General features: G+C 40.8%; 1 protein-coding gene across 1 annotated transcript in view; it reads right to left on the bottom strand.

Annotated features, from left to right (window-relative positions):
• LOC126252470 (uncharacterized) overlaps window positions 1-15,031 on the bottom strand; it is a 1,574,240-nt gene that overhangs the window by 1,049,662 nt on the left and 509,547 nt on the right. The gene's annotated exons all lie outside the window — the stretch shown is intronic.

Raw genomic sequence — 15,031 nt, 5'->3', positions numbered from 1 at the left:
ACTTCTATATGCAAACTTATCTGACTTCAAAAAGGCACAATGTCCAAACGGCATTTTTTTCTCCAACAATTACAAGAAAACACAAATGCTACTTTTTCTTCCACAGCAAAGAGCGTTGTTGTCACAGCAAGGAGCGTTGTCTCAATTACGGTAGCGCATCATCGCTGATACTCGCAGTCGGAATATTACAATTATATTACATTAGGTAGGGGCTTTACAGGCCACTACAATTCCACAAAGCATCCTCACCACCGTTTAAACTCAAATGTAAATTATGAAGGTAATATAAGAGGCCGGCGACCCCACCCTAAGTACGGAATGGAATAGACAACATCACAGTCAAAGAGAATCTAAGACGATGGAGGGCGGAATGCTGGCAAAAGGAATGCAACAAGCTTAACCCCAGGGAACCGGCTAAGTTAAGTTTTGGAAGACGTTCAAACAGATAACAGGAGCCCCTGGTAACAATTCCCCCAGTGCTGCTCTCGTCACCTCACAAGGCATCACAGCTGACGACCACCAAAAAGCGCAAGTGTTTAGTGAGGTCCTAAACGAAATCCACAGTCACCCCACTGACCCTCTATTTGACGACACATTCGCAAAAGAAATCAAAGAAGGTCTGGAGGACTTACTCAACACCCAGACAGCCCTCCCAGAGGAACAGGCAAAACTTCTGGCGCCAATTTCCGAAGAGGAAATTGCACTAGCCCTCTTATCCGGCAAACAAAATACTGCACCTGGCAGGGACAAAATTACCAGAAAAATGCTCTCGGCCACGCCTCACCACATGCTCCCTCCAACTCTAAGCCGCCTTTACAACGCTGCGCTCTGTCTAGGGATAGTGCAAAAACAATGGAAAAACGCAAACATTATCATGATACACAAGCCTGGAAAGCCGATTAATAAACCTACTTCATATCGCCCAATCTCGCTTCTGCCAGTAACAGGCAAAATATTTGAATCTATTCTAAATAACAGGACCCACAAATTCATCAACAAATTAAAGATCCTCCCTCCAGAACAAGCCGGCTTTAGACAGGAACATTCAACCATGGACCCCATCATCAGACTAATCAGCACAACATCAGAAGCCCTAAACAGAGGTGACTGCGTATTGGCACTGTTCCTAGACATCGAGCGGGCTTTCGATAAGGTGTGGCACTGCGGGCTGGCGTATAAAATGGCCAAGCAAAACTTCCACCTCACTTCGTACGCCTCATTCTCGCCATAATAACCAATAGAACAGCAACAGTATCGGTCGGAAACCAACTCTCCAAAAAATTCTCTCCTGCTGCTGGAGTAGCGTAAGGTGCTGTCCTCTCACCCACGCTCTACAGCTTATACACCGCCGACATCCCTCGCCCCAACAAGTGGAACGAACACTTCGCCCTCTACGCGGACGACACCGCCTACTGGTGCACGGCGCACTCAGTAAAGGAAGCGAAGAATGTAATAACATCCTACACACTCCAGCTAGAACAGTGGATGGCCAAATGTCGCATTAAACCTAATCCAACAAAGAGCCAGCTGCTACTTTTCAGACACCGCAACCAAACGCAAAGTGCCAGACTAAAACAAGACGACCTCCACATAACCCTATGGCAAAAGAGAGTCAACCCTGTCCAGAGTGCAAAATACCTAGGGATGACTCTAAACTCTACTTTTATCATGGAAGCACCACACAGAAAACGTCATCAGCAAATGTAAGCAAAGAATGAACCTTGTAAAGTTAATCAGCTCAAAATTCGGGGGCGCCAGCCCAGATGCAGTGCTACACACTTACAGAACATTTGTCCGACCTATCCTAGAGTACGGTGCCTGTCTGTGGACTGCCTCCAGGGCGCAGTATGAAAGAGTTTCCGCATTTGACCGCCGCAACTTGAGACTAAAACTGCACTATACAACCACCAATGACTTAGTCTATGCGGGCACCAACACCCGCCCTATATTAGACAAGATCACTCCTGAGGTAGCCAGATACGGCCGGAACAGAGTGAGAATGGATGGGATAATGAAAGACGTAATATGCAACCCAATTCACGAATATAGGATCACCCTATTTAGATACCCTTAGCCCCCCGACTTCATTGTCCTTGCAATACAACGAACATACCCGAACAACAAGGAACTAATAGAAAAAATTAGAGAAAGAAGAGTGCAGTGAATACAGTGAAGTGAAGTGGCCCATTATCTCCCTCCAACTCTCTCCAACCACCCAAGTGAAGTGAAGTGCGACGACCCTCCACAAACCCTCGAACTCATAATAAGTTAGGAATAGAATCTACCAATTAAACTATTAGTTAGTCATACTCAAAATTAGAGCAGTAAGTTAGACATTATAAACAATTCTAGAACAAAACTCTAAACAGAGATGAAGCAATCTACCACTAGAACATTATTTAAGGTAAAAACCTAGCTTAATAAACTCTCACAATTCAACAGACGATAATCCAGTGCCATCCCGACTGGGGTTTTGGTGGTTTCCCCCAGTTGTAAGGCGAATGCCGGGATGTGGAATTCCACCACTTAAACATAAGAAAATTTACTAAAAAATGGCATGAGCCAACACTCACATAATTTCCAAGTAGGCAGGTTTCCCCAAAGAAACTAATAAACGGTGTCCCAACAGCATCAAACAACCCCAGGCTGAGAAGGACCCGAGTCCTCAGCAGCCGCCACTACCCGAAAGGGTATGGCAATCCTTAAAAAAAAAAAATGAGTTGTTAAATATCTGTCTTTTCATAAACTGTCAAGATGTACTTTACAGAGAAGTCGTATGATAATAGTTACGTTACGATACTCGATGCGGTATTATGAAATATAAATATTGTTGAGGTCAGGTGAAACTGCCGCGTCTGGCCATAACTGCAGTTTCTTTGACTGTTCTTCGTTGAGGTGGCACATCAAACTAGAATACATAAAATATTACATGAAGCGTCAGAGAAACTAGTATAGACATGCATTTAAAATACAGATATATGTGAATAAGCAGAATACGGCGCTAAGGTAGGCAACACCTATATAAGACAGCAAGTATCTGGCGCAGTTGTTAGATCGGTTACTGCTGCTAAAATGGAAAGTTATCAAGATTTAAATGAGTTTGCACTCGGTGTTACAGTCGGCGCACGAGCGATGGGACACAGCATCTCCAAGAGGTAGCGAGGAAGTAGTGATTTTACCGCACTTCCATTTCACGAGAGTACCATGAATATCAGGAATCCAGTAAAACATCAAATCGCTACGGCCGAAAAAGAGCCTACTAGAACGAGACCAATGACGATTGAAGTGAATCTTTAAACGTGACAGAAGGCCAACACTTCCACAAATGTCAGTGCTGGGCCGTCAAGAAGTGTCAGCGTGCGAACCATTCAACGAAACATCATTGATATGGGCTATGCGGAGCCGAAGGCCCACTCGTGTACCCTCAATGACTGCACGACTCAAAGATTTCCGCCTTGCCGGGCCCCTCTACACCGCGTTGGACTGTTGATGATGGAAACGTGTTGCCTGGTCAGACGAGTCTCGTCTCAAATTGTATCGAGCGTATGGACGTTTACGGGTTTGGAGACAACCCCATGAATCCGTGATACCCTGTAATGGTGTTGGGCGTGTGCAGTTGCAATGATATGGGACCCCAGATACGACTCTTGTCTGGTGACTCGTACGTAAGCATCCAATCTGATCACCTGCATCCATTCATGTCCATTATGCATTCCGACGGACTTGGGCAATTCCAGCAGGTCAGAGCGACACCCCACGCGTCCACAAATGCTAAAGCATGGCCCCAGAAACATTCTTCTGAGTTTAAACACTTCCGCTGGCCATCAGACTCCCCACAAGTGAACATTATTGACCATATCTGGGATGCCTTGAAATGTGATGCTTAGAAGGGATCTCTACCTGTAACGCCGGAAATGCATGTACTCTGATTAATTTTGTAAATAGTAGTACATTTCTTGATACTGTTAAGAATTTTGATTTTTTGAATAGCTAAACCATTTTCTGTTTTCTATGAATTTTAACATGATGTCAACCTGTTTTCTTTTGTGTAAGATAACAGAGTGGAATAAGATTAGGAGTGTCTCCACTCAATTATTATGGTCTAAAAATTGATTAATGCTTAATTAGACGAATGCTAAATTTTGTTGATGTTTTGAGCACATGCATTTCCGCTGTTTCTTTTTTGTTGACATTTTCTGAGTCTGTTTAGGTTACACGAACATCCTCAGACAATGTGGGGCACGTGTAACGCCGGAAATGCATATCCTCCTATTTCCATCTATTGTACTATAAAATTTTTCCTTGTTTTGTTACCTCAAGATATGACATTTCTCTGTCTTTATATATTGTAATTGTTTTACTATATATATATATATATATATATATATTGGTTGGTTGTTTTGGGGAAGGAGACCAGACTGCGAGGTCATCGGTCTCATCGGGTTAGAGAAGGACAGGGAAGGAAGGCGGCCGTGCCCTTTGAAAGGAACCATCCCGGCATTTGCCTGGAGCGAGTTAGGGAAATCACGGAAAACCTAAATCAGGATGGCCGGATGCGGGATTGAACCGTCGTCCTCCCGAATGCGAGTCCAGTGTCTAACCACTGCGCCACCTCGCTCGGTATATATATATATATATATATATATATATATATATATATATATATATATATATATATATATATATTTGTGCATTTATGTCGATGTATAATTGGTTTGTTTTGTAAATATTATTTGTATTTTACGCTGGGTCTTGCCTAGGGAAAACTATGCTCTCGAACGAATACATCGATAGGTCGTGTGAAGAACGAAAGTGTTTAGGATCTTTGGTAGTGTTAACTCTGCCGCGTGGAGCGCGGGCAGAGCAGAGAGAGAGTCTGGCTGGGGTGGTGCAGTGGAGCAGGTGTGTTGTGTGAAGCTCCCGTGAGTTGCCGCGTTTTCGGGGTTTGGCAGCATGTAATTGCGCTCGACTTGCGATGATAGTTTCTGACATGGTGTCGCGGACGGGAAGCATTAGCTGGCGCACATCAAGAGCCCGTTTCGTCTGGTGACCGTGTCGAGAAGAAGGCGCGCCAACATACAGCTTCTGCAACAGCGACGGCCGACAATGAGTGACTGTCGCCACCTCCTCGATCGACGGCTTCAAACCTTCAATCAACCAACAAGGAAGACTGGAAGCACATAAAGTTTTAGAACTGTATGGCAGACCTCAGCTTTTCAAACTTTTAAAATTGTTGCATTACAAAATTACAGCAACTTAGGATGAACCTTTGTTGCTCATTGTCCCAATTGCATTGCCAAGCAGGGTCCCTTCCTTTTCTGAAATGAGCCCGAGTGTCGTTGAAATTCAAACGCCAGCATCATTCGATTTCACTGCTTTAATTTCAAAGTTCAGTTAAGATAATCATAGCTGGTTACAATATTTAGACTGCACAAGCACAAATTAAGAGCGCGAGTTTTGTTACCGTATTTTAGTTACCTGTGACTGCAGCTCAGTTTGGTACGTACTAAATTTAACTATTGTTGATTGTTCAGAATCATTTAATTCAAGTTCCAATTTAAATCTCTTATTTATAAATTGCGTAGATTCAAGTATCTTTTGAAATGATTGTTGAGGTAGTCCAAGACTAAACGTATTTTACTGAATTTCGATGTGCTTCAGAAAGAAAGCTCACTATTAACTTCAGTCGCCAAATTAACTTTCGCTTTTTCGGTTTTATTAATTCTTTTGCTAAATTAAATCAGAGTGTAGCGAAATTTATTACTTCTGACAAACTTTCAGTTTTCACACTACACGTATCAACCTTCAGTTGCCATGTTTCTACTGCTAATTGTATGTGTAATAACCTTTCTTTTTTCAGTTACTATAGTAATTGTCCTTAGTACTGGCGACCGTAATTTCCCCCAAATCTCAAATATCTAATTACCGCTAGTTAATTGTTAACGTAATGGCCGCACATTTACTTTCTTTATTAAATTTACCCCTTTTCAAAATTAATTTCCACCAGTTTCATTTGCATTTTTCCTTTCATTTAGATGTAAACCTTTCCTCCCTCTTTACCGACAGATTAACTTCGGTGACGATTGCTTTTCCCAAATTTCCATTAAGTACACGCGGTTTAATTTTTCACTGTCATTAAGGTAGATAAGTGTGGGGGAGTTTACACGTGGCGACCTGGTGACAGGACAATCTTCAGATATGAGGTTGTTCTGGACACGAATCTTGCATTGTGCAAATCTCGTAACAAAGTACTGGTTACGAAATGGTCGATACGTCAGCGAGAATATTAGTGTGAGGAATCCTAATTAGATTTGAGATTTGGCATTTATATTGAAAATTATTGAAATGAGTGAAGGCAACAATTGCCAAAATTTGGTAGACTTGGATACGGAACAATCGGTCGAACAGTGGGAAACGCGCACTGCGGTACCCATTGTTCAGGGACAGGCGGCTAGCATGAAAGACGCGACCGCCGAAACGCAACAAAGAGCAGAAATGGAATTCCAAACTTTAGAAAATGTTTCGGAATCGGAAGCGAAAATCAAATCTGTACCCCTTGATGAAGAATATGGGGGAACATATATAGAGGAACCAGCTACGGAAGTAAAACCTGTAGGTACCGGGAATTTAACTGATTTATTGAATGTTTTGCTTAATGAAATCAAGAGTGAATTGGCAGAAATTAAAGCTCTGTGTGCCAAGCAAGAAGCTCGGTCTGCCAAGCAAGAAGCTCAGGCTGCCAACCAAGAAGCTAAGGCTGCCAAGCAAGAAGCTCAGTATGAAAAAATTGAACGGAAGCTAGACAATCAGAACAAAGCTATTAATGTTGTTAACAACAATGTTGAAGTTGTTAACACAAAAGTTGATAAAATCAAAGAAGATATGGTTGTGATTAATACCGAAATCGGTAATCTTAAACAGGAAATGAAAGGCGTTCAGGCGGAAATTGCGAGCATAAATACTCGTTTTAATTCCGAAATTAGCAGAATCGAGAAAAGTGTAGGAGAAGCAGTTGCTCCGATCATCGACAATAAGGTGACGGAACAAATTCAATTAGTCAAAAAAGAGGATCAAAAGAAGGTGGAAACTTTAAAGGCTTTAGTATCCGAAGTAGATACCAAAGTGAGGAAGCAGGCTAATACCTGCAAAGAGAAAAAGAGGGAAGTGGAAACGCTTGCGACAACCACCTGCCAAGTAATTACGAGAATTTCGGAATTAGAAAAGAAACTTGACGAAAAACAGAGCTATGTGCCAATCTGTGCACACAGTTCGGAATTGTTGACGAAAGAGGAGCGGTTCGACACCTTGAAAAAAGGCGTTATACACACGACGGATTTCATTAAAAATTGTGAAAGATTTTCACCCAGATCATGGACTAATGAGAGAAAAATTAATATATATATGTATAACTGGTTTGTTTTGTAAATATTATTTGTATTTTACGCTGGGTCTTGCCTAGGGAAAACTATGCTCTCGAACGAATACATCGATAGGTCGTGTGAAGAACGAAAGTGTTTAGGATCTTTGGTAGTGTTAACTCTGCCGCGTGGAGCGCGGGCAGAGCAGAGAGAGAGTCTGGCTGGGGTGGTGCAGTGGAGCAGGTGTGTTGTGTGAAGCTCCCGTGAGTTGCCGCGTTTTCGGGGTTTGGCAGCATGTAATTGCGCTCGACTTGCGATGATAGTTTCTGACATGGTGTCGCGGACGGGAAGCATTAGCTGGCGCACATCAAGAGCCCGTTTCGTCTGGTGACCGTGTCGAGAAGAAGGCGCGCCAACATACAGCTTCTGCAACAGCGACGGCCGACAATGAGTGACTGTCGCCACCTCCTCGATCGACGGCTTCAAACCTTCAATCAACCAACAAGGAAGACTGGAAGCACATAAAGTTTTAGAACTGTATGGCAGACCTCAGCTTTTCAAACTTTTAAAATTGTTGCATTACAAAATTACAGCAACTTAGGATGAACCTTTGTTGCTCATTGTCCCAATTGCATTGCCAAGCAGGGTCCCTTCCTTTTCTGAAATGAGCCCGAGTGTCGTTGAAATTCAAACGCCAGCATCATTCGATTTCACTGCTTTAATTTCAAAGTTCAGTTAAGGTATTCATAGCTAGTTACAATATTTAGATTGCACAAGCACAAATTAAGAGTGCGAGTTTTGTTACCGTATTTTAGTTACCTGTGACTGCAGATCAACTTGGTACGTACTAAATTTAACTATTGTTGATTGTTCAGAATCATTTAATTCAAGTTCAAAGTTAAATCTCTTATTTATAAATTGCGTAGATTCAAATATCTTTTGAAATGATTGTTGAGGTAGTCCAAGACTAACCGTATTTTACTGAATTTCGATGTGCTTCAGAAAGAGAGCTCACTATTAACTTCAGTCACTAAATTATCTTTCGATTTTCCCGTTTTATTTATTCTTTTGCTAAATTAAATCAGAGTGTAGCGAAATTTATTACTTCTGACAAACTTTCAGTTTTCACACTACACGTGTCAACCTTCAGTTGCCACGCTTCTAGTGCTAATTATATGTGTAATAACCTTTCTTTTTTCAGTCACTATAGTAATTGTCCTTAGTACTGGCGACCGTAATTTCCCCCAAATCTCAAATATCTAATTACCGCTAGTTAATTGTTAACGTAACGGCCGCACATTTACTTTCTTTATTAACTTTATCCCTTTTCAAAATTAATTTCCACCAGTTTCATTTGCATTTTTCCTTTCATTTAGATGTAACCCTTTCCTCCCTCTTTACCGACAGATTAACTTCGGTGACGATTGCTTTTCCCAAATTTCCATTAGGTACACGCGGTTTAATTTTTCACTGTCATTAAGGTCGATAAGTGAGGGTGAGGTTACATACCCCTCGTATTCTTACGGATTTATGGACAGCCCTGTAGGATTCAGTTCCCTCAACATTACTTCACTCATTATTCGAGTCCATGTAACGTAGTGTCGCGGCATTCCTGCGTGCTCGCGCGGGCCCTACACTATTTTAGGCAGGAGTACCAGTTTCTTTGGCACTTCAGTGTAGTTCACTTGTTTAATAAATGAATAAAAGATTGACTTAACTGTGACACAGTTCTTTTCGACAGTACTACTGGGTAATTTACAATTGTCATGGACTAGCAAAACGTCACTTGATGCAGTAATTAACAAACTCAACTCCTGAGGTTCAATGTTCAACAATGATAAAAGTATATGTCCCTCTGAAACTTTACTCGTTGGTCCTAGGCTACGATGCTAATTGGTTATGTTATAGAGACTGCTATATTCTTGCATGGCACTGCTACACATCGATCTTGCCAAAAGCCGAGAAGCGATTCTTCTTAGTGTTTTAGCTCACTGGGGCACTCTGGGATGCTCTCTGGGGCACTCTGGGATGCTCTCTGGGGCACTCTTTTATTAATCACTCTTTTATTAATTGTGTTCATTTCATGGTTTAGTTTTTTTTAATTAAAAACCTGTTGTTTATTTTATTCTTTAGTTTAAAGTTGCGAAGCATCCTTATCTATCTCGTGAGATTTTTTTTTTAAGTATTGGTCTACTTTTATTTAAAAGTCTTATCTTTTAGATCTATTATTTAATTGTTTATTGATTAATTCTATCGATGGGTTGCAGGGGTTCCGACCCCTGGGGAGGTGGGTGGGTGTTCTTGCATGGCTGTGCTTATCTAGCCGCTGCAGCTGTGTAAGGCTGGTGACCTTGCTGTAGCCGAAGTCTCATACTGAGCTGACCTCTTGCTAGCTCGACATTACACTGAACACTACACTGACCCAATCAGCTTTGATTCCATCAGGAAGCATCGTGCACAGCGACCGTAGATGTAAGGAATGAGAGGCACGCAGCAGTCAATTACACTCCCATTAGTTTTTATTATTCTTGAAAATCTAGATTTTTGGCTATAAATAGCCATCTTCGGTGCATTTTCGTTGTAATTCAACAGACTCAAGACAGTTCACATCACCACATGTTCTTACAGGTGTACAGGCAGATGGACACTCAAATGCCATTCGTATGACGTGTCGATGTTCGCGGGGAGGGGTGGTGTGGATGGTGCGAACTGAGCCATTCTGCACACACTCGTTGTACTGCCTCAACACTTCGTCCCACACGAGCAGCAGTTTTCCGGACGGATGCACATTTTCTCATGCCGACAATGGGCCCTCTTGAAAACTCAAGGATTTGACGGTAAGGATTGCGCATACGTCTGCAAGACATGCTGCACGTCTGTTAGAGGTACACTGATCCATTATCTTCGGTTTATAGAGACAACGAGAGCCGCAGGCACATTTTACCGACAGGGGTGCTGTGCCACGATGTCGATGGTGACCTTGGACGCGCGGGCAGTCATGGTTCAAATGCTGATCATTTCTGCAGAACATACTGATGTACAAGTCCTGTGAATATGAACGTCATATATCTCGTTCTTTTTTTCTGAACATTAGTATACGTACACTTGAATTAATCATTACTACGAAAGCTATGACTAACCATTATCTGGATTTACTGCTCTGATAAATTCGCGCATTGACCAAGGGAAAATGACAGCCTATAAGCCTTTCTATATCTTATCATGACGATGCTGGGTCACGGCTTCGTTTAACCTAGGAAGAGTTCTGTGACCGACTTACCTGGAAAACTCTACTGACAGATGTCGCAACAAACCGCAGATACACGGGAAAGTATGTGTTCTTGTGCAGCAAGCCAAATCAGACTATGCAGACACTGTGGATTTCATAGTCCGGGTCTCCTGGAAGGCGACGTTTCCACACCGCGATGGTATAGCAACGGCTCTGATACCACTCACACAGTGGCAGTGATGTCATGACTGCCCGACGATCACACCTCAGGCCTCCACTCCATTGTGATTTAAACGAGGGGAAGCGTTGCCATTTCATAAATAGTGAAGTACCAACATCGCATTAATACAGCCCGTTTTAGTCCAGAAGTACCGGTCACTGCCTGGAGCCAGTTATGAGGGAATGTCCGCACCTGTCATCATCCTGAAATTGGTCACCAAGCTGTCTTCTCGCGATGAGAGTCGACCAACCATGTCCAAGTCATAATGGTACTGACTTGGTCCTTCCAGATGGAAGGCCACCTACCAGCTGACTTCCATCCATTGCAGGCTGCGTACTTGTGGTTCGTGGCTCACGCCGCGCCACCCAACTGCTAAGCCCCCTTCACACTATTGCATGGGGGCTTAATTAATATAGAATGCAAATAATTTTAATTTTTGCTTTAGTAGCTGTTTGTCCGATTACGCAATGTCTCGTAAACGGTTGGCCCTGACTCGTATTATTACGCTATCTGACTGCATAGAACAACAACAAAGAATGAAATGGAAATTTTCATTAACACAATTAATTAATTAATTAAGTCCCCAGCAACTATAAAACCTACGAAACCAAGGCACAAGTATAACTGTTCTGTGTGTGGAAGTATGACTCAACGTACGCATCTGGCACGGTTCTTCTTCAATAACACAAGAAATTTTAAATATCATTTATACTGAATTAATTAAAGAAAATAAAAATACCATAATTACTCAAGAAAACCAGAATTACACTCTAATACAAGAACACAAGCCAGATGCTTTGTTGACTGAACCTGTAATGACGCATTATTTAAAACATGGAAATAATGAAAAATAAATCAAGTTTCGTTACCTTCATATATTGACCAAAATCACTCTAATCATTACAATATATCTCCACACCGACTCGCTATTACCACATCTCAACAAGAACTTTTCAGTATCACATCTCAGCAAGCACTCCTTACTAGCACATCTGAACACGAACTGACTACTACGAGTCCTGGACAAGCACTGCGCACTACGACATCTCAATAATCACTGCCAGTGGAGGCGGCGGAACAATATTCTCTAGCGCGATCTCTGGCGCTGTGGCTCTGTGTAGCCACCTTTCATATGCCCTTCCTCCACAGGCTAGAATTTGATGGTATTTTTGCCAGCATTGGTGGTGAAAATACCACCAAATTCGTCAAAAAAATACAGACAAAAATAAAAGATAATATTAATACGTAAATATCATATAACTAGATAAAATTTTGGCTTTGCACTGACCTTTCAATAACCTAATGTATAAAATACAGTAAGCAATACAAATTCTTTCATACATGTGACTTTACATAACAGTTTACACAAGTATTATGTGGTTAAACAGTTCAATCAATAGCGTCAGCAATGACGAATATGTGCAGGTAAGAGTCTCATAACTTTTCACAACCAGTAATACACAAAAAATCAGTTTATACAAATATTCACATAAACGCTTTCCATAGCTCAAGAATAAGCAGTTGACAGTTCCAGCAGTAGCACCCAGCAATGGTCAACAGGTGCAAAAACCAACAAGTAACATTTTTTCAATAGAAACAGTCCATCAGTGGCACCCAGTAATGTTGAATAGGTGCAGACACCAACAAGTAACACCATTTCAGTATAAGCAGTTCCATTAGTGGCACCAGCAATGTTGAGCAGGTGCACACAGCAACAGGTGACATCTTTTCAGTAGAAGCAGTCCATCAGTGGCACCCAGCAATGTTGAGCAGGTGCAGACACGACAGGTGACATCTTTTCAGTAGAAACAGTCCATCAGTGGCACCCAGCAATGTTGAGCAGGTGCAGACATCAACAAGTAACACCATTTCAGTAGAAGCAGTCCATCAGTGGCACCCAGTAATGTTGACCAGGTGCAGACAGCAAGAAGCAACATCATTTCAGTAGAAGCAGTCCATCAGTGGTACCCAGCAATGTTGAGCAGGTACACACAGCAACAAGTCACATTTCTCAGCAGAAGCAATTCCATAAAATTCACTATCACTGATCACACTGTTCATCAGAGTTTATAAGCAGAAATTAAACATGTCCTAGTGGCACCAATCATGTAGAAAAGGTACAAGTAACAGTCCATAATTTTTTACAATCACTGATCACACAGTTCATCAGCAGAAATTAAACATGACTAAATGTCACACATCATGTTGAAAAGTGCAGCACCATCACTAATCAGACAGTTCAGGCATGAACAATAGTTTGAATACACATACAAATGCTTTTACAAAGCTCTTACACTAAACATACAAATCATAATAAACACACAAATGATATCAGATAATTGTCATATTAACTATTACAAAGACACAAATATCAGTAAACCTATAATATTTATGGGTGTCAGTGCAAGCCACTACCAACAAATAAAATAATATTTAGGAGATAGGTGGGTAGGATTAAGAAAGGAAAACACACAAAACACACTCACTCATCTTTCATCCACATTAAGTGCTACTGTGTTAACTGTGTAAATGTAACTCTGTCCAAGATTTGATGTTCGACATGTGTATCAAGTAGTAGTGGCAGCAATGTATAACAGTCAATAATAGTTAAGTCAACGTCATAGTCATCATGTCAAGACCAATGTTTGCCAAGCCAAATCAAATGTATCGTTGCTGAACAACTGTCAGTGAGCCAAACAAATGCTTCCTCTCTCAAAAAAAATATGTACTGCTTATTGATTTAACAAAGTGTGTGTAGACAATCTTCCTTCTACTTAAGTGTTCGAGTCTGCCATCTTCATCCTCCTTGTTCCATATAAACCAACAAAAAAAATATGCTCCTTACTTACTTTACCTCTTATCCACCAAAACTCCAATAATCATCAACTTCATATAATCTTAATATCTAAATAATACTTCTTCAATACGTCGATACATATAAACCTTATTGCCAATATCATTTCACTTCCATAACAACTCTTTCCTCTAGTCAGTCTCCTCGAACAAGTGCAGACAAAATCCTAATGCAAACCTCAATTCATCATCTCATACAATCCGAAGACACAATCTCAACACACAACCTCTCGTGTAATCCATCTGATCCAAATCTGCTACTCATTATAAATTATAAGATACATTTTGGTTCCTTGTCCATCATTAAATAAAAGAAATGCATACATGAGCTCTAACAGACTTAGTTCGAATAACTCTCAGTAATTAAGTACGATTACGGAGTGTGAATGATCATAATATTACACAGTGTGTACACCACTTCAAGAATCATAGCAGAAGCAAACATGTGGAGTATTTCTTGTGTCAAGTGTCACTTCCTATTTCAATTACTCACGAAGAATGCAGTGTAATAACTGCCAATGGTCTAACCTAGTGTTGGTATGTCATGTCGTTAACTTCCTTCCTATTAGCATAAATTTATACAGCTTCCATACAACCTCCAGCTCATGTGACTTCTATGAAGTTTCTCGTACTAATGTCGTTCGTCGAATTATAGCAGTTCATTTTCTTATCTTAAAAATATAAGGCACTGAGCGTAAGCAAAACATGCAATAGCGAGTAAATATACCAGTAGAGAACAGAATGTCAACAAGTGGATGCAGCACAATTCTTGCAACGAGGCTCTGCCAAGCGAACAATCTATAATTAATACCACAGTGTAACCTAAACTCTATGTTCGTACACTGTACATCATCATTGCTATATTCTAAATTGAAGAGTAGTTATGACAACAAAACAGAAATGTGTAAATATGCCATCCATACAAAAAGCAGCAAACATATATCTTATGTAATAAACAAGTCATTAGCATCATATCAGCATAAGCAAATAAATGTTCGTATGTAATCTTAATAAGTAAACATGAAGGCGCAAGCAGATAAATCACAAAGTGTAACCTACATACATAACAGCACAACTAATAGGGTGACAATTATAATTTAAATAAATAAGCACAGCAGGCACATAATAAAAAAATATGACATCAGTGAAAAAGCAGTGCAGCCAAGCAATGCATAATATATACAAATAACAAGCCTGTTCATTAATCAATAATTGTCAAAATCAGCAAATGTACACAAGCACGTCGCTTCACAAGTAAATTCATAGAACATGAAATTTAGCACAAAGTATGAATCACGTAATCGCAAGCAGCAAATTACGTCTAAAGTACGTACCTAAGTGGAAATATGTTACCTGAAAAATAAACTCAAT

Source organism: Schistocerca nitens, chromosome 4 (assembly GCF_023898315.1).
Source record: "Schistocerca nitens isolate TAMUIC-IGC-003100 chromosome 4, iqSchNite1.1, whole genome shotgun sequence".
In the NCBI taxonomy this organism is placed as follows: Eukaryota; Metazoa; Arthropoda; class Insecta; order Orthoptera; family Acrididae; genus Schistocerca; species Schistocerca nitens.
Note: the sequence above shows the minus strand (reverse complement) of the source record. Positions and strands in the feature narration are given on the sequence as shown.